Here is a 23930-nt window from a genome sequence, read left to right as displayed (position 1 = left end):
CTAGAGTTTCTGATTCCTGAGATGGAGCAAAGATGGACAATTTGCATTTCTAGCAAGTTCCCAGGTGATGCTGATTTTGTCAGACCAGGGATCCCACTTTGAGAACTGCTGAGCCTAGGAACTCAAAAGGAGAAATATGAGGATAATTAAGAGGCAGAAACAAGTGGAGTAACAGCAAGTTAAACAAGTTAACCTCTACACAGAAAATGGTAAATGCCTATCAGATAAGTTCTTTGCTGTCAGACGGAGGCCAGTGGGGAAGGCTGACCACAGCGGTAATTTAGGATGTTAGCCATTAACACAGGAACCTGCGGGAGCACAGCTGAGGAGTGTGGTGTTCTGGGTAGGTGGGGAAGAGGCCAGGAAGGCTACCTGCAGAACTGGAGGCCTGAGGAGTAATTGCTGGGTTGACTTTTAAAGAAGGGAAAGTATCCAGACAAAGGTCAGGGCTAGGCATGTGCTCTTCCAGCAGAAGGAACTGTATGGAATTAAAGAGGAGTGGTGGAGTTTTTACGGAAGAGCAAATCATCCAATTTTCTCAGAGGGGAGAGTGGCAAACGAGGTTGTGATGACAGAACTGCAGAGGTAGGCAGGGGCTAGATCACGAAGGAGCGTCAGAGCTGGTTTAAGGAGTCTGGCAGGATTCTAAAGGCCATTATTTGGCATAGAATATAAAGAACAATCTAATAAGACTCCATGAACATCAGAGATGAAAAGAGAATACACAGCTATCCCCAATCCTTGTACTTCCTTCTCTGTAACTAGGACATCTCTACTGGGTTTACTCTGGCTTGCAGCTGATGTCGAGGCCTTGCTAAGTTTCTAGCCTAAGTGTGGACAAAATCCCCTTTCCTTTTAGTTTAGTCGAGAGCTTTTGGAGTTTCATAAAGGGAAATTTGTAAAGACACTAGGCAAACATGTATGAAACCAAAGTGAATAGAGAGAATACGGAAGTTGGGTCTAGAGATAAACAGACGCTTCTAGCTCCAGCTTTCACTAGCTATACAGCCTTGAGCATGTTACTTAACTTCCTGTGCCATAGTTTCTGTATTTAAATAGAGACCTAATTCCCTAACAAGATCCATAAGATCTTATGTGTTCTGGCCCCTACCTGCCTTTTCAGCCTCATCTTATGGCCACTGATCTTACTCTTTTATTTATTTATTTATTTATTTATTTATTTATTTATTTATTTATTTTTGGCTGCATTGGGTTTTTGGTGGTGCACGCAGGCTTTCTCTAGTTGCAGCGAGCAGGGGCTACTCTTTGTTGTGGTGTGCGGACTTCTCATTGCAGTGGCTTCTTTTGTTGTGGAGCACGTGCTGTACGCGCACGGGCTCAGTAGTTGTGGCGCAGGGGCTTAGCTGCTCCGTGGCATGTGGGATCTTCCCAGACCAGGGATCGAACCCTTGTCCCCTGCATTGGCAGGCGGATTCTTAACTACTGTACCACCTGGGAAATTCCTGATCGTTCTCTTTCTGCTCCATCTGCATAAATCTTCTTCAAGCTCGTGTTTGTCATGCTCCCTTCTACCACAGGGCCTTTGCACATACTGTGTCCTCTGTCTGCAATAGTCTTGCCTCCCTCTTCAGTAATTACTAGATTTATATGTAAGGCCCACCCCCTCTAGGAAATCTTTGATCTCTCTGAATAGGTAAAATCCCTCCATAGGCTTTTTTACTCTGAAGAACTTATATGATAGCACTTAATATTGTTATTTGTGTAACTGTTTGCTTAATGTTTTTCTTCTCCTAGACCAGGGGTCAGCAAACTATCTCCATCTTTGGCCTGCAGCCTATTTTTGTAAATGAAGTTTTATGGAAAAGCAGCCACGCCCACTTATTTCGATATGATCTGTGGCCACTTCTGTACTACAGTGGCAGAGCTGAGTAGTTAGAGCAGAATTTATGGCTTGAAAAGCCTAAATATTACTCTGGCCCTTTACAGAAAAAAAGCTGCCAGTTCCTGTACTTGACTATAGTCTCCATGAGAGCCCGTACAAAGTCTATATTTGCTTACTCACATATCTTCAGCATCTAGCCCAGTGTCTGCTACATGGAAGATGCACAATAAATAAATAAATGAATAAACAAACGAACAATAAATGCAAGGAGATTTTTTTTAAGTGTCTATTTTACTAGAATGTTGAAAGGGTTAAATAAGATAATATATGTAAAGAACCCAGCAATAGAGTGCCTGAAACATAGCAGATGGTTAATAAATGTTGGTAGTTATTATTATTCTCAGTCTTTCCTTAGTGCATTTTAGTCTTCTCTCTGGGTCTGGACCTAAGCTGTCCCCTGGCCCTGGGCTGAGTCGCATTCCTGTCCTTCACCTGTCCTACTTTCTCTTGCCCTCTGGCCTTTGCATGTCTATTTCTGACTCTAGGATTCTTTTCTTGGTCTCAGATTCTTAGGAATGTCTTCTCCACTCTTCCTAGAGATTTCCTTCTAGGATGTTCAGTCTATTTGAAGCATATTATTCTCAAACCTTGTCGTAGCCTTAGGGTGACCCTCCTTTAACCTATCCCCGGGGCTTGGCTTCACGAGGGTCATCTAAGTGATGGCAGTTATCTAAGTGATGGCAGTTTTGTCTTATTTTATGGCCACCTCTTTCAGGGACAGCAGGCAATTTCTTCTCTTCTGGTTCAGCAGGAGAAGCTGTAGGATTGGAGGAGAGCTCCTAATAAGAGAGCAATGAACAGAGGCTCGGGAACTGAACCTGTGTGGCTTTAAGGCAGAAGGGATCGAAGCGCAGCCCAGAGGCTGTTCAGCCTGGACACAGGCCCAGCTGGTGCAGAACCTTAAAAGAGGGGGTTTAGTAAAACCAGGGGTCAGCTCACTGTAACCTACAGGCCAGATCCAGGCTGTCTCCCATTTTTCTGTCCCTTTCATGCTAAGAATGGTTTTTGCATTTTTAAATGGTTGGGGGAAAAAAATCAAAAGAAGAAGAATATTTTGTGATACATAAAAACTATATGAAACCCGAATTTCAGTGTCCGTAATAAAGTCTTACTGGAACACAGCTGTGCTCATTCATTTACGTCTGTGCCTGCTTTCACGTCACAACAGCAGAGTCCTTGGCGTCAGAGACCATAAAGCGGAGGATGTTTACTGATAGGCCCTTGAGAGAAAAGGTTTGCCAACCTCCGAGTTATACGAGTAGCCTGAGCTGCGGACAGTGACTTTGACCTGAGCTCGTGAGAGCCTCTTTTGAGTTCAGTGTTGCATGGCCTCTACAAACCCCACCAGATCCCAGCCCAGGGTGCAGCCCAGGGTGAGGTAGGGAGAGAATGGGTTAATTAGATGGGTTAATGAGAGGAATCCTTCTTGAAGGAGGTGGGAAGGGATGAGATGAGAGAACACAACAGTCTGGTTCAAATGCTGCTTTCGCCACTTAGAGCAGTGGGAGCTTGAGCCAGTGTCTTACCTTCTCTGAGCAGCAGTTCCCATATTTTATAATGTGAATAATTATCCTCTCAAATATACAGTGACATGGTGAACACCGAATGAGCTAATGCATGCAACAATGCCTGGGGTGTGGTAGGCACTCAACAGATATTCACTACTATTACTATGTGTGGATGGAGTACACCAGTGGAAGAGTTGGCTTTGGGGAGGAAAAAGCCATCTCAGTGCATCCCATGGAATAGTGTAAAAAAGTAGACATTGGAGAGACACAGACCGGGGTTCAATTCTGCCTCCGCTAGTGTACGCATCACTGTTGTATGACCCTAGGAAAGTTGATTAACTTCTCTGAGCCTCAGTACCCCACCCCCGGCTACCCCTCCTTTATGTAACTCAGATGTCAAGTGGGACCTTCCTACTCTTTGATTTAGGAAACATTGCCTTATGGAACCACCTGCCACCATCTCAAGTAAAACCCATGGGATTCCTGTTTCACCCTGTGCCAACAAGGCCATTCAGAAAATTCTCTTTCAACAAGCATTTCACGAATTGAGTAAATTTACTGGAGATTTGAAGAGCTATACTTCTGAGCGTGGGATCCTATTGTGCCCCACACAGTCTTTTTCTAAACCTCCTCCCCTCCTCTTGCTTCTACCTCCCTTCTTTCTGAGTGAAGAGGCCACAGTACACACACCCCTTTCTCCACCCATTTCCCTGTACACCCCGTTGTAGCCAAAAGAGGCTGGTCAAGACATTTCCTCACAAAGATGGTTCTGTCCCCAAGAGGAACCCTCCTACCAGCTGCTAAAAGGATAAATTTCCTCTAACCCCTAACAAGCAAAATAGGGATAATTATGACTACCTCACGAAGTGTTTGTGGGACTTAAATGAGGTAATGTGTCTGCCAGCTCCTGGCATGCAAAAGGCATCCCCTCCCCTCTTGATTCTTACTTTGCGATTTGAAGGAACAAAGAGAGAAGCTGAGAGATATTTTGACATAGGGGCGAGGGTTGATAAAGCAGCCAGGAAGGTCATCTCCTTGACCATCACCCTCCAGTGAAGTAGAAGAGATTATTTGCCTGGAGAAACTGGGAGAGGTGGAGGGACTCAGGGCGGAAGCCAGACAAGTCTGGTTTTTCTTGGAGTCCATCCAAAAGGGTTTAGTTACTAAAACAGCAGTTCCTTTACATAAATCCTTCAGGTTCTTGAAAAATATTATTAACTCACTCCTGCATCATAAATAATCCTAATTTTATTAATTTTGCCTCTCAGGCCAAGGCACAGCTCCTGCATGGCCCCCTCTCCTGAGCATACAGCTGAAGGGGCAAGGTCCCCAGGCAGAGGGCAGTACCTGAGCCCTGGGCTGAAGGGTGTTACGCGGGCTGCAGTTTAAACTGGCATTCCCTGATGTTTTCCAAGCCCTTTCAGAGTGGGCTCTTCTTAATAATCTTTCCTTAGGTGTAGGACTCAGAATGGGTGGTTTATTGGCAAGGTTCTGCATGCAGAGGCATGGGAATTCTGTTACTTGTCTACTTGGACTTGTTTGATGTCCTGTTTGCATTAGTATTCTTTTTCTTTTAACCTCAGAATTATTATTATTATTTTATTATTATTTTTTTTTTACTCCTTCCAAAAGAGCTGATAGATGGCTCTCTTCTATTTTGCTTTGGGCCAAGGATGCTTCTACCCAATGTTGTGAAAACAAATGGTCCTGATTAGTCAATGCCAAGTTGTATCCTCTACCCTAAGAGGCCCTTGCTCTCCTCTCTAACTGCCCCCACCCACCTCCCTCCCTCTCTCTCTCTCTCTCTCTCTTTTTCTTTTTAAACTGAGATTTCTCATAGTTTTCTTTCCAAAACAAAGTTGAAGGGTTAGCAACACCTGTCTCTTTATATGGTGTTGTTTGGGGCTTAAGAAAAAAAAAAAAGACCTAGGAGTTTAGGAAACAAGTGTTCAGTTCCTGTTAGTCCACTGTGTGTCTTCTGAAAGAGGCTTTATTAAATGTTTTGGTTTTATGACTTACTGTTTTCCCCAAATGTAAAAATAATTTGTGTTTGTGTGTAAAACGTGGAGACACCAAAAAATATAAAGAAACGTAAATAAAAACCACGTACTGAGTTCTTCCCCTGTCGGAAACTCCACTGTTAACATATTTTTTTTAAATTTATTTTTGGCTGCATTGGATCTTCATTGCTGCACACGGGCTTTCTTTAGTTGTGGTGAGCGAGGGCTACTCTTCGTTGTGGTGCATGGGCTTCTCACTGCAGTGGCTTCTCTTGTTGCAGGGCACGGGCTCTAGGCACGCAGGCTTCAGTAGTTGTGGCACTCGGGCTCTAGAGAACAGGCTCAGTAGTTGTGGCACATGGGTTTAGTTGCTCCGCGGCATGTGGGATCCTCCCGGACCAGGGCTCGAACCTGTATCTCCTGCATTGGCACACGGATTCCTAACCACTGCGCCACCAGGGAAGCCCTGTTAACATCTTGATGCATTTCCCTAGACTTTTTTCTCTGAAAATGGGCGTACATAGTTACCAAATGAGATCCTATTGTGCACACAGTTTTTTGGTTTTTAATTTAATTTAATTTTATTTTATTTAATTTTATTTATTTTTTAACATTTTCATTGGAGTATAATTGCTTTACAATGGTATGTTACTTTCTGCTAACAAAGTGAATCAGCTATACATATACATACATCCCCATATCTCCTCTCTCTTGCATCTCCCTCCCACCCTCCCTCTCCCACCCCTCTAGGTGGTCACAAAGCACGGAGCTGATCTCCCTGTACTATGCGGCTGCTTCCCACTAGCTATCTATTTTACATTTGGTATTGTATATATGTCCATGCCACTCTCTCACTTTGTCCCAGCTTACCCTTCCCCCTCCCCATGTCCTCAAGTCCATTCTCTAGTAGGTCTGCGTCTTTATTCCTGTCCTGCCCCTAGGTTCTTCAGAACCTTTTTTTTTTTTTAGATTCCATATATATGTGTTAGCATATGGTATTTGGTTTTCTCTTTCTGACTTACTTCACTCTGTATGACAGTCTCTAGGTCCACCCACCTCACTACAAATAACTCAATTTCATTTCTTTTTATGGCTGAGTAATATTCCATTGCATATATGTGCCACATCTTCTTTATCCATTCATCTATTTATGGATGCTTAGGTTGCTTCCATGTCCTGGCTATTGTAAATAGAGCTGCAATGAACATTGTGGTACAAGACTCTTTTTGAATTATGGTTTTCTCTGGATATATGCCCAGTAGTGGGATTGCTGGGTCGTATGGTAGTTCTATTTTTAGTTTTTTGAGGAACCTCCATACTGTTCTCCATAGTGGCTGTATCAATTTACATTCCCACCAACAGTGCAAGAGGGTTCCCTTTTCTCCACACCCTCTCCAGCATTTATTGTTTCTAGATTTTTTGATGATGGCCATTTTGACTGGAGTGAGGTGATACCTCATTGTAGTTTTGATTTGCATTTCTCTAATGATTAGTGATGTTGAGCATCCTTTCATGTGTTTGTTGGCAAACTATATATCTTCAGTGGAGACATGTCTGTTTAGGTCTTCTGCCCATTTTTGGATTGGGTTGTTTGTTTTATTGATATTGAGCTGCATGAGCTGCTTGTATATTTTGGAGATTAATCCTTTGTCAGTTGCTTAATTTGCAAATATTTTCTCCCATTCTGATGTTTGTCTTTTTTGTCTTGTTTATGGTTTCCTTTGCTGTGCAAAAGCTTTTAAGTTTCATTAGGTCCCATTTGTTTATTTTTGTTTTTATTTCCATTTCTCTAGGAGGTGGGTCAAAGAGGATCTTGCTGTGATTTATGTCATAGTCTTCTGCCTATGTTTTCCTCTAAGAGTTTGATAGTGTCTGGCCTTACATTTAGGTCTTTAATCCATTTTGAGTTTATTTTTGTGTATGGTGTTAGGGAGTGTTCTAATTTCATTCTTTTACATGTAGCTGTCCAGTTTTCCCAGCACCACTTATTGAAGAGGCTGTCTTTTCTGCATTGTATATTCTTGCCTCCTTTATCAAAGATAAGGTGACATATGTGTGTGGGTTTATCTCTGGGCTTTCTATCCTGTTCCGTTGATCTATATTTCTGTTTTTGTTCCAGTACCATACTGTCTTGATTACTGTAGCTTTGTAGTATAGTCTGAAGCCAGGGAGCCTGATTTCTCCCGGTCCATTTTTCTTTCTTAAGATCACTTTGGCTATTCGGGGTTTTTTGTGTTTCCATACAAATTGGTGCACACGGTTTTGAGGCCTGCTTTTCTGCTTAACATTTATTTCATGAGCATTTTCTCAGCCTAAAAATTCATCAAAAGCACCCCTCTTAATGGCTATGTAGTACTTGTAGTATTTGCTGTCCCTAACCTAATCATTCTCAGATTGTTCCACATGTAGCCTGTGTCCAGTTTTCCACCATATAAATAATGCTGCAGTGAGCTTCTTTGTACTTTGTCCTTGTGTATCTGTAAATTCCCATAGAAAGTATTCCTAGAAGTAGGATTACTGGCAAAATAGAATCCTGGAACTTCACATTAGTCTTTACTGACTTCAGTCAGCCCAAGGTGTTTCCCCTTGGATCACATAACAAATTTTTTAGTAACTAAAATAGCAAAAGGGTGGACTTCCCTGGTGGCGTAGTGGTTAAGAATCCGCCTGCCAATGCAGGGGACACGGGTTCGAGCCCTGGTCCTGGAAGATCCCACATGCCGCGGAGCAACTAAGCCCGTGCACCACAAATACTGAGCCTGTGCTTCAGAGCCAGTGAGACACAACCACTGAGACCGCGTGCCACAACTACCGAAGCCCATGCACCTAGAGCCTGTGCTCCACAACAAGAGAAGCCTCCATGTTGAGAGCCCACGCACCACAATGAAGAGTAGCCCCCGCTCGCCGCAACTAGAGAAAGCCCGCACTCAGCAACGAAGACCCAGCGCAGCCATAAATTAATTAATTAATTAATTAATTAATTAATTAATTAATTAATTAATTTTAAAAAATAAAATAAATAAAATAGCAAAAGGCCTAGCTGATGTTTGCATATTGCTGGTTTCACGGTATGCAGCTTGGAGACAATATAATATAATGATTTTGTGTCATAATTATGATTTGGAGATATTCCAAGGTGATAATAGTAATAGCTAACATTTACTTGCTGGTTAATACGTGCTAGACTGTGTTTTGAGTGTTTTACAGGTACTAACTCATTTAGTCTCACCACAAGTCTAAGAAGTAATTAGTATTATTATCCCCATTTTATAGTTGGGAAAGCTGAGGCAACAGAGGGGTCAAACTACAAGGTAAGTAGCTGAGCCAAGATTCAAACCCACGCATTTTGGCTGGGAGTCCATTTCCTTAAAGCACTTGATGACCCTGCCTGGAAGTAACCAAGTGGGTAAGATTCTTCACCCCCGACATGCCACAGCTGCAGTGGAGCGGGAAGGGGGATGGTGAATCCACTGCTCACTGCCGAGCTGCAGCCCTCCTTCCCCCAGCTCTCATTGCCCCCTTCCCTAGCTGTGCACCCGCCTGGGTAAGGACAGGAGAGAAAGCAAGCTGCAAAAAGCACCCAGTTCTGTATCTGAAGGGGAAGAGGAGCACATATCAAGGTGGTCTCAGGAAGCTGCTTATTCAGGAAGGGAGGGAAGAAATAAATGCAAAAACACTGCTTCAGGGTCTTGGTTGTTTTGTTTTGTTTTCATTCTTGGTTTTCACAATCATTAGAGCATTAGACTTGCCTAATTAGAAGCAATGTTTCCCTTACGTTTTTCACCAATTTCATTTCAGGGTGTTCCTGGCTCATCTGTTGATGCAGTGCCAGAAGTGAGCTGCAGAACAGGAGTTACTGGAGATGACAGTGACCATGAGTCCCGAAGGAGGTAACTAATCATTTTTGGTCCTGTCCACTGCTGAGCGCCTTGGTTACAAATGACCTCTAGACAAGTGTTCAACCTGGATGGTTCTAAAGGCATCTTGTTGGAGAGAGCACTGCATGGGACCGGAGTTCTGATTAATGGCCATTTTCTTTTGTCCCGCCTCCTTGTGTTTCCTTAAAATAATACTGGTGTTACAAAAGACTACACAGGGTGTTTCTGTTTAGGTAAAGTCGACTGGTGCCGGGGTGAAACAAAACATAACACAACCACTGCAGCAAAACACAAACACAGAGCAAATCCGTCCTGCTTCACCTCCCCCTGGCCAGGTTCCACATAAGGAAACCCAGCCAGAGGATTTCCCTCGGTTCGCAATGGCTCAGGACAGAAATGTATAAAACTTTGAACAGCTCCAGCAGTGACCCAGGGAAGAAATGAATCACAGAACCTTTCAGGGATGTGGCCAGCCTAGAAATCCTCCCACGGGTGTAGGTCTCTGCAGTGGGGGACCTGGAACAGCCAGAAATATACCTTCAGTGTTTGCTCTGCCTGGATCTGACACATAGAGGCATTCAACCAATGTATGCTTAATTGCAGTGGGTTCTGTTGGAGTGAATGGAATAGTAAAAGGCAGAAGTAGAGATGCTTTTTCCTTTGATTTTGAAATAGTCTAAGAGCACTGATAATAATAGTAGTAATGATAATAATAGTTAACATTGTTTCCTGTGGGCCAGGCCCTGTTCCAAGCAATCTCTCCTTCCCTCAGGGGCAACCTCTATCCTTATTTATAACCCCATAGGTTAGTTGGCAAAGGGAGATGTTTAATAGGGGAGAAATTATCAAAGTTCATCAAGAGTCCTCAGTTTCCCTGACTGCCTCTGTGATCTCTAATTGGCCCAGTTGCTCAGAGGCCCTAACAGCTAAAAGGTAGTAAAGTAAGGAGTCAAGTTCACATTACAAATTGGGCCTCAAAAAATAAAAATGAAATAAAAAAGGTTCATTATTGAGTTCAGCCTCCTTGAGGTCACATCAACCTGATCCACTTCCTTTGTTGTAGAGATCCAGAAGCACCCTTTCAGATCTTGAGGATGGGATGGGAGTGGGGAGGAGGTTGTATCCACCTACCTAAGCAGGTTTGTAAACAAACGACAAGCAAATTAAAGGGGAGTCCATGGTAGAGTTTTATGTACAGCTAAAAACATCCAAAATGCCTTCTAATACTCAAGAATTATATAAGGTCTATTGTTATGTGTAGAAGCCTCTGAGCCCCCCTTCTAAGAATTCTCCCAGGAGGTTGGGGATTGGGAGTAGCAGCCATGTTGGTGACATGTGGTCCTTCCCCGTGTTGACTGAGGGGACTGGAAGCAGACACCGGACTCAAGGCCAGCCAATTGGATCCTCTCTCCCAGGAATTTATCACTGCAATGAAAGGATGCTGGTTAGCATGGGCTGGTCTCTTAAACCAAGGACATACAACTCAAGAGCTGTGTTAGTGCACCATAGGCAGCAGAAGCACAGAACACCTGACTGCAGGGAGAAGGAAGCAGATGTGCAGGGAGACAGATGAGGGCCCTGAAGTAAGATACTGGAGAAGAGGACAGAAGGAGAAAAAGAGACAGCACTGGAGCAAAGTAGCTGATTGGCCTCTGCTGGTTTTCTAATTTAGTTCCTATTCAAACCGCCCTGAGACCCAGCTGTGCCTCTTCTTCTGGGGTGCCGTTGGCTACTCTTGAACCTTTATCCTATAACCTCTACTCTTTTGATAATGCTAACTTGAGGGGCTTCTGTTACGTGCTGTTCCAGCTACAATGGCTGTGTAACAAAAACCACCCCAAAATTGAGTGGCTTAAAATAAGAACACTTATTTTGCTTAAAAATCTGCACTCTGAGCAAGGCTTAGCATGGACAGCTTGTTTCCACTACAACTTGGTTTCAGCTGGGGTAGTTTGAAGGCCAGGAGCTGAAATTGTCTAAACTCTTACGTATGCCTGGCCTGGGAAGACTCAAGCAGCTGGGGATTGGAAGAGCTGGAGCTATGTGGAAATCTCTCTGTCCATCTATGGTTTCTTTATCATGGTGGCTTCAAGGTAGATGGATTTTCCCCTGGAGGCTCAGGGCTCCAAAGGTACAGTTCTCAGGGAGAGAGGGCCAGGTGGAAGCCACATCACCTTTTATGACCTAGCTTCCAAAGTCATGAGGTGTTATTTCCACTTCATCCTATTTGTGGAGGAAGTTACAAAGATCCACCCAGGCTCAAAGGGCCACTGCCTCTCAATGCAGGAATGTTACCATCACATTGTGAGAAGAACATGTGATGTATATTAATGTGGACATCTTTAGAAAATAGAATCAGTCATACTTGTAAACAAAAGAACCTTGATTAACATACGGAATAATCCCAAAAGCTCAAAAAGGTATCAGAGTTCCCATAAGATTATCAGTGTTATGATGGAAAATATCCTGGTTTCTGCATACAGTGAGAATTCTTTCTTTTTCTTCTGAATTAGTGAACATTGAATTTATCCATAGATGGTCTCACTGGGTTCTGCCCAGGAAACAGTATTTTAAAGTTGACTTGTCTCCCTGATTCTGGAACCATCTTGTCCTTAATTTTGCCATAGAATTAGATGTGGATTAAGTTCAAATCCCTTGTTGTTTGTAGCAAAAAGTTTCTCGTCATCTTATTTTCAAATGTCATTTGCAAGCATATCCTTTCTTGCTTGGTGAATGAGCTTTTTTCTCCAACTGTACTCTACTCATACTTTTAATAAATAATCAGGTTTTCAGGGTGCAAAATACTCGAGAGCTGTAAAGTAGGCACTGCTGAAAGATGTGTTAACTCCTTCGGGCCTCCAAGGTGCTATTTCAAATGTTACTGCTTCATATCCCATAATAGAAGCTTGAACCTTATTGATGGCCTTTCTTTGTGTGTGTAGAGGGTGAAGGCTAGGAAAGGAAGAGTTGGTGACCTGGAACGGGGAGCTGAATTAACTCTTTCAGCAAGGCTTAAAAGAAAAGATTTTAGTCTTTTATAAACTCTAAAAGATACTGAAGCTTCCAGAATAAATCAGTACCTAAGATAGTGTTATTAGATGCAATAATTACTGGAATGATAAAATCCTTGTTGATGCTAACTGAAAATAGGTATGTTCTATACTTACTTTATAACAGCATTTCCAGTACTGTCCTAGAATGAAGTTAACTATAAAAATATGCACATTCTGATTACATATAGAAAACTTCAAATTGTCATCTTTTTATTATCAATAAAGTTTACTCAGGTTTGTACAAAATTCTTCAATTTATGGGTTCAGCCTGTTGTTTGATATGTGGAATAAAAAGATAAGACCATTGATGGCAAGTTTTCAAAATTCTACCTATAATAAGTGAATATGCATGAATATAGGGCCAGCCTGAATAATAGGTATATTTTGGATTTTGTACAACTAGTGGTCTGGTAAATATTTAACAACCAGCTTATCCAAGGCTGGGAGTAGGAGGGTCTTGACTTACAGCATTTGCCGATTTCTGTGATGTAAATATTTCCACCATAGCTGATTTCATGCTCCTAACATGGCATCACCGAATGCAGAATTGGGAGGAGACATGTTCAGTTGGCTCTTCTGAGCTGTATGAGCCAGTCCTGCACACCACTGATTACAATTATGGGAAAGCCAGTTGGATGACTCCTGGATAAACCTTGTTATAATACTACGGGGATAATAAGAACTTACTGTATAGCACAGGGAACTCTACTCAATACTCTGTAATGACCTATATGGGAAAAGAATCTAAAAAGTGGATATATATCTGTGTATAACTGATTCACTTTGCTGTACAGCAGAAACTAACAACATTGTAAATCAACTATACTCCAATGAAAATTAATTTTAAAAAATACTAGGGGGAGGGGCTTCCCTGGTGGCGCAGTGGTTAAGTATCCTCCTGCCAATGCAGGGGACATGTGTTCGAGCCCAGGTCCAAGAAGATCCCACATGCTGCGGAGCAGCTAAGCCTGTGCGCCACAACTACTGAGCCTGTGCTCTAGAGCCCACGGGCCCCAACTGCTGAAGCCCGTGTGCCTAGAGCCCATGCTCCGCAATAAGAGAAGCCACTGTTATGAGAAGCCCACGCACCACAACGAAGAGTAGCCCCCACTCGCCACAACTAGAGAAAGCCTATGCATAGCAACGAAGACCCAATGCAGTCAAAAATAAAATAAATAAATAAATTTAAAAAAACCTAGGGGGAATAAAAGACAAATTTCAGGTGGCAAGATCTGCAGCAGAGACATTTAATGCCCATTGACTCTCCATTTACTCCCCCACATTTCTCACTGACCAGTGGCCTGGGGACAGAGATGGAAGCATTTAAAAGTTGGTATGCAACCAGCAGCCCTCTCTTTCCTTGCCACTGCACCACTCCAATAAAGGAGGTCACATGTTACCAGTGGTGCAGATACAAGATGGGAGAACCTGTATCAACATGGTTCCATGAATGTCTGTGTGGAGCTCAACCCCTTTACACCAACACTGGATGTGTACCATGCTTCAGTGAGCGATGCCCAGCAAGCCATCCCATACAGAATGGCTTAAGACAACAATTTATTGTTTTATCTCCCATTTCTGTGTGTTGGTTAGGCTCCACTGGGCATTTCTTCTGCTCTTCTCACTTAGGGTCTCATGTGGTTGTAGTCAAAATGGTGGCTGGGGCTGGAGACCTTGGAAAGTTTGACTGGGATTGAACTGAGGATGGCCTCTTTGCTGAGGTCTGGCACCTAAGTGCTCCTCCACATGGAGTCTCATTCTCCAGCCATCTGCGCGTGGCCTCTCTTTGGCAGTGGCAGTGGCAGTCAGACTTCCTATATCATGAGTGACTTCAATTGCAGAGGCTGTCAAGATTTCCTAAGGCTTCTGCTCCATTTTCTTGGTTAAAGTGAGTCATGGGATCAGCACAGAGACAGACTGGGAGGTGACTAGACAAGGGTGTGACTACCAGGAGGTAAGAGTCACTGGGAGCCCTCTTTGGAGACTAGCTACCACATACCACAAGTAAGAATTAAGCCTTTGTTATGTTAAGCCACTTAGATTTCAGGGTTAATTTGTTCCCTTGGCAAAACCTAATCTGACTGGTCCAGAAATTGGTACTGTATTAGTGAAGATAAGATAGATGGTGCTGCAAAAATAAACCCCTAAATCTTAGCAGCTTAACACATGGGCCTCTGGGCGACTTATGGCTCTCTAGGACTGTTGCCTTCCAATGATGACTCAGGGGTCTCGGTTACCAAAGTGATGACTCAGGCCACTTGCATTTTGTTGGTGCACCATCTGGAACATGTGGCTCCCAGCTCACCTGGGTAGGAGGAAAGAGGACAAGGGGAACTCATGGCTCTTAAGTACCTATTAGCCAGAACTAGTCCTATGCCTCTTGCCCCAACTATAAGGAGGCTGGAAAATTTGGGGGAGCACATGGATATTTGATGATTAATAAATATCTCTGTCATGAAGTTATATGGAGCTCTTCGCCTCTTTCGTTTTTCCTCCCTTCTCACCTCACCCTCTATAAAAATTTTAAGAAAAAGAGAGAGTTGGGGGCAGGAGAGGGAGATAGGAAGGAAGGAAACAGCAAGGAAGGGAGGGAAAGAAGGAAGCAGGGAGGGAGGGGTGGAAGGAAGGAAGAACACCGGAAAGAATTTATAGGATGCAAATACAACGACTAAACTATTAACAAAACTATTAACAAGTACTGCTAAACAAAATCTATTAAAAAATAATAGCAAAGGCTTTCACTGTGTTTTTAGCTGTTTTTTCTTCCTTTTAATCAGCAATGATAAGGAAACTAAACCAGATTAAGTGCTATCTTATTGGAGATACAAAGGCAAACAAAGGGAAAGAAGTGATTGAAGAGCACTTCAGAAAGCTCAGTACATTCAAATCAGCAGGGCCTGATTACTCACATCCAACGGTGCTTAAGGAATTGGCAACTGTAGTTGCAGGACCACCAGCCTTTATTTTAGAAAAGGAAGGTTGGACAGGAGAAGGTCCTGACAAGTAGAATCTTCAGATGGAGTATCGTTGTTTTTTTTTTTTTCAACAGAGAAAAGCACAACTGTAGTAATTATAGACTCTTCAGCTTATCTTGGATACCTGGGAAGATACAAGAACAAATCATCAAACAATCAATTTGCAACCATCTAAAAGAGCATAAGGTACTGGGTAGTAATCAACATGATTTTGTGAAGTACAAATTATGCCAGACCAATTTAATTTTACCAAGAGAGGATGATGAGCCTGATGCAAGAGGGGAAAGCAGTACCTACAGTTGAACTTCAGTAAGGTTTTTTTGTTTGTTTTCTTTTCTTTTTTTATTCCATCCCCTGACATTTTCAGCATCAACTCTCCAAGAGGATGCTACCTAGATCAACAATTGGGTGGGCACGACTCTGGATGAGGCACTCAGCGTGATAAAAACAAAGATTCTGCTCTAGGTTGACATACTTATTAGTAATAGTTATTGTTATTTTAATCAGTTGATGTGGACAAAGAAGATGACAGAGGTAAAGAAGATGTTGAGATAAAAATAACATTCTCTACTACAGAGGGGAAGTATGAGAGAAAAGAGGAGATATAAAAACCAATCTAAGAAATCCAGCAGCTAAATATTATGGGATCCAGGAAAGGAGAACAGAGAAAATGGCAAAAGGGAAATTTCTAGAGAAATTATATAAGAAAATTTCCCAGGAAAGGACATACATGTTTACATTAAAAGAGCCCACTGAGGGCTTCCCTGGTGGTGCAGTGGTTGAGAGTCCGCCTGCCGATGCAGGGGACGCGGGATCGTGCCCCGGTCCGGGAAGATCCCACATGCCGTGGAGCGGCTGGGCCCGTGAGCCATGGCCACTGAGCCTGTGCGTCCGGAACCGGTGCTCCGCAACGGGAGAGGCCACAGCAGTGAGAGGCCCATGTACCACAAAAAAAAAAAAAAAAAAAAAAAGCCCACTGAGGGCCAAGTACAGTAGATGGGGAAAATAAGCCACTTGGATACAACACTGTAAAAATTTAAAACTCTAAGAATAAATAAAATTTGTAAAAGTTTCCAGAGGGAAAAATTAGGCCACCTACAGAGGAATGAAAATTGAGCAGCCAAATTCTCATTAACCTCTCTGGCTGCTAGAAGATAATAGAGTGGTCCTTTCAATTCTGGGGGAAATTGAATTTAAAAATAATTTCTATATTCAGCCAGCCTATCATTCAAAGAGTAGAATATAGGCATTTCACATAAACCAGCACTTGGAAAGTTTACTTCCCAGACTCCTTTCTTAAGAAGTTACTTGAATATGTATTCCAGCAGAATGAGGATATTATCCAAGAAAGAAGAAGGCGAGGGTCCTAATATTGGAAACAGAAGTAGAGTATAATACAAAGTCTTCCAGTTTAGAGCAGGAGAATGAAGAGTTCCAAAGGTAAGGACTCTTGGGCAGGAGAGAACTCCTTGCAGCTCATGGTGTGATTGAGGGAACAAAAAATAAAAAGAAACAAAAAACAGAAAAGACTTGAGTGTTATGATAAAGTATACATTTAGACAATAAAAATGACAGGCAATTAAGAACTCCAGAAAAAAACAAAAAGCTAACTGAGAATGTTATGGTCCAATTTTGAAGAAGAAGAATATGTAGGATTTTCAATAATATATAGACTGTTAGAGAAAAACTAGTACATGGTGTTAAAACATTATCCTTTGAGTAGGTGAGGAGTTATGACAGTGCCCTCATAGAAAAGGAAGTGGCAATCCTAACATTCTCCTTAGCTTGGCAGTGCACGATGTTGATGTAGTCTTAATAATGTAAGTACTTTGGCTTTAAACTCTTGCAGTCAATGGACAGAGTAAGGAAGATCTTGGCTATGTTGCAGAAAAAAGAGGCAAACATTAATCTTCATAATATGAAAGTATAGCTGACCGAAGGTGGGAAGTGCAAAATGAAGGAAATACGAAGAGAAGAATAGTGTCACTGACACCCTCAACTTCTATAATGAGAAGTCAAGATACTCAGGTTTTCAGAATGAGAAATTGAGGCATAACATAATATTTAAAGTTACAAGGGTAACCACAACAAAACTTAAAAATAATGATATAACTACCCCAAACTGGGAAGAGTTGGGAGGAAGAAGAAGATAACATAAATGAGCTAAATGCTTATCTTTTGTAACTGGAGGCCATCCATAACCAAGAAATTGAAAAGAGGAATCACATATTCAAAGAATGTATAATTCATGAGTGATTTTTCATAGGCATACGTTGAAGGTCGTGGGCACAATCTCAGAGCACAGGTATCAACAATCTCTATAGCTTAAGGACACATTATGGTGTTGATGATCTTGCAGCCATGACATTTTTTCCCATTCCATTAGCCATGCCCTGTTATAAGATTATACTTGCAAACTTAAAGCCCTATCTGCTTTAATGCTTTTTAAGTTTTTCTCAGAATTATCTCTAACATTTCACAGAGTACTCTCTCCAAAATTAATAGCATGGTATATGGCCACGTGGCCTCTTTATGGTATTTTATTATATCTAATTTCTGTTCCCCAAGAGTATATTCTCAGAATTAGGGTTTTGCCTCCACTGGATGAAAGCTTAGATGACCTTGTTATAGGAGAAAAACTATTTTAATATTATAACTCTAAAAATTAAAATAATACAAAAGTCACTTGAATCACTTCTAGATGTTCCTGTGCATTTAAATAACAGCATGTTAACAAGCTCCTGTTAAATGATGGCAGATGCAAGTAGAACTCTGCTGTAACTTCATAATTGAGGTCCAAAAAATTCAGTCGTGTAATGTGTGGGACCCACTTAGTGCAGAGTTCATGAAATGACCAATGTGAACTGGCTCCAGGAGGACAGGAGCCAGTCACCAAACTCGGCATATCCAAATTTCCATTATCAAAGAGTGTGTAATTACAAGCTCCACAGTATTTCTGATTACTGGCTAGAGTGGCATGCCACATAGCCACACACGTAAACTCAGTTGCCATACACACTGCCTACTAGCTTTAAATTATGCAATTCTTTTTTTTTTTTTTTTTTTTTTTTGGTGGTACACGGGCCTCTCACTGTTGTGGCCTCTCCCATTGCGGAGCACAGGCTCCGGACGTGCAGGCTCAGTGGCCATGGCTCACGGGCCCAGCTGCTCCGCGGCATGTGGGGTCTTCCTGGACTGGGGCATGAACCCTTGTCCCCTGCATCGGCAGGTGGACTCTCAAGCACTGTGCCACCAGGGAAGCCCTAAATTATGCAATTCTTTATTACTCTTGGCAAGAGTTAAACTATTTCAAATTTCACAGAAATTGGTACTTACCTAATAGGGCAATTACACTATTTCAAATATTCATTATTCTAATTTCTCTACAACATGAGTATATTGTAAAAGAGCGGTATTTACTTTTTAAAATTAGGGCAAATCAGGGGGGTGTTTGCAACCAGAAGAGCTAAAAGCAAAAATCTTTAAAACAGTGTTCACAAGAGGTGGAATTAGGGTTGGGTAGGGATCATCATAAGCTTCTCTGTATCATTTCTTGTACACTGTTTAACTTACTGTAAGGTGTATTTACTACTCTAACACAGTAAGTATTATATTATAGTAATTAGTTTCATAAAAACAGTAACGGTTGCTGCTCTTAATGTTTCTCAGTGACTGGTCCCTGCAATACTTGTTAAAAATGCAGAATCCCTGGTTCCAAACACAGTCCCAGTGAATATGACCCCCTCTACAGGGGCCCAGGAATCTGCATTGGAACCAGTGGTTTAGACCCAGATCTTACTAAAGGCTCACTTGTATGTCTTCTTCAAGCATATTTCAGGATTGAACTTCTTGTGAAACCATCACATGCTGCATTGCCTTCTGTGGTGTTTACCATATCCCAGCATCCTTCCTTCCATTTCTGTACCACTAAAATGAAGAAAAAAAACCAAAACGACCTCACTGTCTCTCTCTTTTGGTGTATGATATTATCTAGGGGAACAGCAGTTCTTTTCAAGGTCCTTTAAGCTGTGCAACCTCTTGAACATGGAACAGCTAAGAAAATCTCAGTTTTAAAATTCATGACAATGACTGGTTTCTTAATTATGTAAGGAGAAAGATTTTGAGACTGTCTTTATATCTTATTTTGGTGCTAATCATTTTTTCTCATTCCCATGACTGCAGGAATATTGATCTCAGTGTTACTTTGACCATTAATGAATTTTGATGGCAATAAGCAGAGACGCACACCTCCAGCCTCCTGGGAGCTTAATCTTCTGCTACAGCGTTTGCATTTGTAAGTCAGCACCTGTGTGATCCATATTCTAACTATTTGTTATTCTCCTTTAATTACATATCGGTGGTGGTCCATCTGTAGCCTGAGAGCAACCAACTGGAGACTCAAAGAAATTATTAAAGTGTTAACTTTAAACTAGAAGGCCAAAAGGAAACATATTGGGTTTGTTCCTACCCATTCCAGAATGATGTTTCAGGAACGATTATTCCCTCTCTTGTCAAGGAAACTTGGGTCTAAAAAGTTAGTACAGAACTTTTACCTTCAGAGAAGTTCTCACCTTAAATATTTCCTGTATCACCAGTATTTCTGTTAGCATCAGCTTTACCTCATCTGTCAAATACCATTTTGTTTGGCAGGTGATACATTTTAAATCCTGTACTTGCTACTTGGTCCTGATCAGTCACTCAAGTCGGGGTTTAGGGAATTGTAGATGGTCAAGTCAGTCCCCGAAAACTTTTCCTTTTAGCATTTTGGCAACTTTTTATTTTGACATAATTTCAAATATCTATAAAAGTTTCAAGAATTGTACAAGAAATCCCCTTTACTGAGATTCATATTTATATCTTGCCCCATTTACTACCTCTCTTTCTATGAATCTGTCTATATTGCACACTCTCTTTCTTTCCTGACCCATTTGAGAGTAAGTTGAAGACGTTGTACCCCTTTACCCTGAAATATTTTGTTATTTTCCTAAGAATAACATTCTTTTTAATAACCATGGTTTTATCAAAATCAGGTATTTTAATGATATAAACCACAGTCCAAATTTAAATTCAGATTTTCTCAATTGTCCCAATGATGTCCCAATAATTAGTTGTAAGCTGATTTATTCCCCAGACCAGGAGATGTAATCCAGGATTGTGCATTGTACTGAGTTGTAATATCTGCTTTGTTTCCTTTAATCTGGAAAAGTTTCTGAGCCTTTGTCTTAACTTGACATCTTTTAAAGAGGGCAGATCAATACTCCATTTTTTTTGCTTTGTCTTTCTTTTTTTGGGGGGTGGGGGGAAGACTCTTCATTCTGGGTTTGACTAGGATGTCCTCATGTTTAGACTTGGGTTATGTATTTTTGGTGGAGATACCATTGAGGTGAGGTCCTGTCCTTGTCAGTGTACCATATCAGGGGTACCCAGTGTCCATTTGTGATGTTAACTTTGATCACTTGGTTCAGGTGCTTACTCCACTGTAAAGTTATAGCTTTTCTCTTTGTAAATTACAAGTGTTTTGTGGGGAAATCTTTTGAGACTGTGTCAATATCCTGTTTATAAAATTTTTTCTGACTACTTTGCACTGATTGATGATGCTCTAACTCCATCATTCCTTCTAGATTTATTAGTTGGCATTTTGCTGTAAGGAAGAGCTTTCCTTCTCTCCATTTACTTTTTTTGCTTATTTAAGTCTGAACTCATGGATTCTTAGGTTATTCAGTGGGTTATAATCTATTTCTGTCCTTTTTAATTTTGATGCTTAAATTTTCTCAAATTTGGCCAGTGACAGCCCCTTCAATCTGTTTGTCTTTTTGACATGTTTCCATGATGCTTTGAAGCACTACCTTAGTTTCTGTAGCAACTGGCTCATCTTGTATTCCCTCTGCCCCCTCCCTGGAATTAACCATTTCTCCAATGAGCCCCCAGGTGAATTTTTTTTTTTTTTTTTTTTTTTTTTTGCGGTACGTGGGCCTCTCACCGCTGTGGCCTCTCCCGTTGCGGAGCACAGGCCCCGGACGCACAGGCTCAGTGGCCATGGCTCACGGGCCTAGCCTCTCCGTGGCATGTGGGATCCTCCCGGACCGGGGCACGAACCCGCTTCCCCTGCATCGGCAGGCAGACTCTCAACCACTGCGCCACCAGGGAAGCCCCCCGCAGGTGAATTTTGGTAAGCTAATCAAATTTATCTTTTGTGCCTGCCCCTCCCTTTTTCTCTTACCTTTCAGTAACCTGTCCCATGAGTCCCTACTGTAACTGTGATTTTCAGTATCTCTAGTTAGAGAGGAAATTCTGATAAATTCATTCACCTTAAAATTGTTTAGGAATGATTGCATTACCCTTCTTAGAAATGTTTGCATTTTAAAAAAGGAAACCAGTTAGAAAGCAATGCTCAGTTAAACAACAATATTAATCACAGAATGTTACTGGTGAAGGAGACTTTAGATCACAGGGTCACAGACTCAGCCCCCCTCAGCCCCCTAAGAGTTAGCGTGAATGTGTGTGTGAAAAGCCCAGTGATGTCAGCAACAGAGTGGTACAGACTGGGCTAAACTGGAGGGTGCGAGCCCACCTAATGATATTTAAATTAAAATAAATAAATAAACACTGGGCAGACAAAGCAAAATTATTTTATTATCCTTCTTTAGCAGAGGGTGGTCTATTAATGACTTTTGTGTTAAAGTAAAACTAAACTAATGGTTTTAACATTGTGCTTGGGGGAGCCACCAAGATGCTTTATGGAACTTTCCTGGGGGTTCTGGATATTCTGTGGACAGATCCACTCTCGACCTCCCAATCCTCTTCAGCCAGAGTCGCTTCCTTGTTATCAGTTTGATGTGACAGGTACTGTGGGAGTCTTGTTTGAAGGAAGGGATCTGTGGATTTTAAAACAAGTTCAACAAACACTGATGTAGTCCAGCCACCTAACCTTGCAGATTCTTGCAGATAAGCAGACTGAGGCCATCCTGGGATAACCAGTATTGCCGTGATCGTTACTGGCAGACTTAAGCCTAAAACCCAGGTCTTCTGATGCTTGGTCCAAACTTTCTTCCCTACATAAAGTTGCTTCATCTAATGGTGGAAAATCAGGTGCTAGTGGCGAAGGTTATCCTAATGTCGTATCAGGTACACAATAGGCCGTCTCTAAGTAAAGATGTCCCTGGTTGATACACAGCCTTTCATGCTCTGAAGACAAATACCCGTCCTGATTCTAGAGCTCTATAAATTGAGCATGTAAGTGAATATTTAGGTAGAAAAATCAGGTCATCAAACACTTTAGTCACTGGTTAGCATGTTAAAATGATACTTTCATCCATAAGGAGGTATGATTTCTAATAAATACATCAGATAATTTTTTCAAGTATATTCTTAAAACTCCTGGAAGATTTTTGCTAATTGATAGACTATCAAAGACTATTTCCTTTTCCATTCTTAAGAAATCATCTTTTACTATGATAAAGTTTTTCATTTCTTCAGTTAAAATGTATATGCTTAAAAGAAAAATGGTAAGATCTAGTATAAATCACTACATAGACATCATAAATCATTTGAAAGAGGACTGTTTTCATCAATGTAGGGTTCTACTCAAACCTGTAGTTCTATTACAGTATAATATTTAACAGCTGGCAAACTCTTGCCTAAGTACTTTACTTTTTAAATTTTTAACCTTTATCTCTGCAAAACTTAAAACTGGAGTAATTTCTGAATGCTCTCACAAGCCAGTTCAAAATTCCTGCATCTCTTTCGTTTTTCACATGAAACGGAGCTTTGTCTTCAATTGTCTAGTTTATTTTTCTTGATAGAAATAATATTTCTCCAAGGTTTTAAGAGGAAAAAATAGTATTAACATATAAGTTGAATGTTAACACTTCTGATTGCTTCTAACATCCTGATATGATTAAAAGAGGACAGAGAGGCCGGGAAAGTCCTTACAAACTAGATTTAAAATATTGCTCATTTAAACATCTCAGATCAAATGCAGTTCTGTTCAAGTATAACTCACTACTGGTAAATGCTAAATTGTTCTTGAAGCAAGCATTACTTCAACTTTTGTGGATTATTTTCTTAAATTTTAGACTTTACCATTCATTCCTTTCACTTTTTATTGTCATTTTTTTGCTCATTTTGTAAGAGGGGAGTTTTGGGTTTTATTTTTTTAAAGGAAATACTAAACGTAATGAATGAAACACATGTTATTACTGAGCCTAAAATGAATTGCATTAGCATTAGTATCTTTTATCTAATAAATTATAGTGCATATATATGCTTACCTATTAAAAAAATTTAACTTGTGGATACCTATATTCTAATTAGTGTTCTTTTTTTTTCTATCAAATAATTTATCACTGGATTTGTCACTTTACTAAGCCAGTTTCTTATTGAACATGTGAGTTTTCTTCTCTTTTTATTAATTTCATCATCATAAGACTATATGCATAATTATTCTGTTTCATCAAGAAACAGTTTTAAATGCTCACAGCGTTCATGGATGTATCCAGTTGTTTGTTATTCTTTCTCTCCTTTCTCTTCCTTTTTCTACCTTGAAGTTACCTTTTAGCCATAAGACGCAGGTTATAGGCAATAGACTTTGTCTGTAAAATATAATGCCTACTT

At 41.1% G+C, this 23930-nt stretch overlaps 1 long non-coding RNA gene across 3 annotated transcripts in view; it reads left to right on the top strand.

Moving 5' to 3' along the window:
- Window positions 1–9214: 9214 nt before the first annotated feature.
- The window catches only part of LOC308611540, a 68657-nt gene continuing 53941 nt past the window's right edge, over window positions 9215–23930 (top strand). For 2 of the 3 annotated variants that reach the window (XR_014014957.1, XR_014014959.1), the window contains exons 1-3: window positions 9215–9301; window positions 15392–15503; window positions 19500–19611. This is a non-coding gene — a long non-coding RNA (uncharacterized lncRNA). The remainder of the gene's footprint in view (window positions 9302–15391; window positions 15504–19499; window positions 19612–23930) is intronic. The other variant, XR_014014958.1, reaches the window with a different exon arrangement.

Source organism: Mesoplodon bidens, assembly GCF_964165515.1.
Source record: "Mesoplodon bidens genome assembly, contig: HAP1_SCAFFOLD_231, whole genome shotgun sequence".
Classification (NCBI taxonomy): Eukaryota; Metazoa; Chordata; class Mammalia; order Artiodactyla; family Ziphiidae; genus Mesoplodon; species Mesoplodon bidens.
This window is presented reverse-complemented; position numbering and strand designations above follow the sequence as displayed.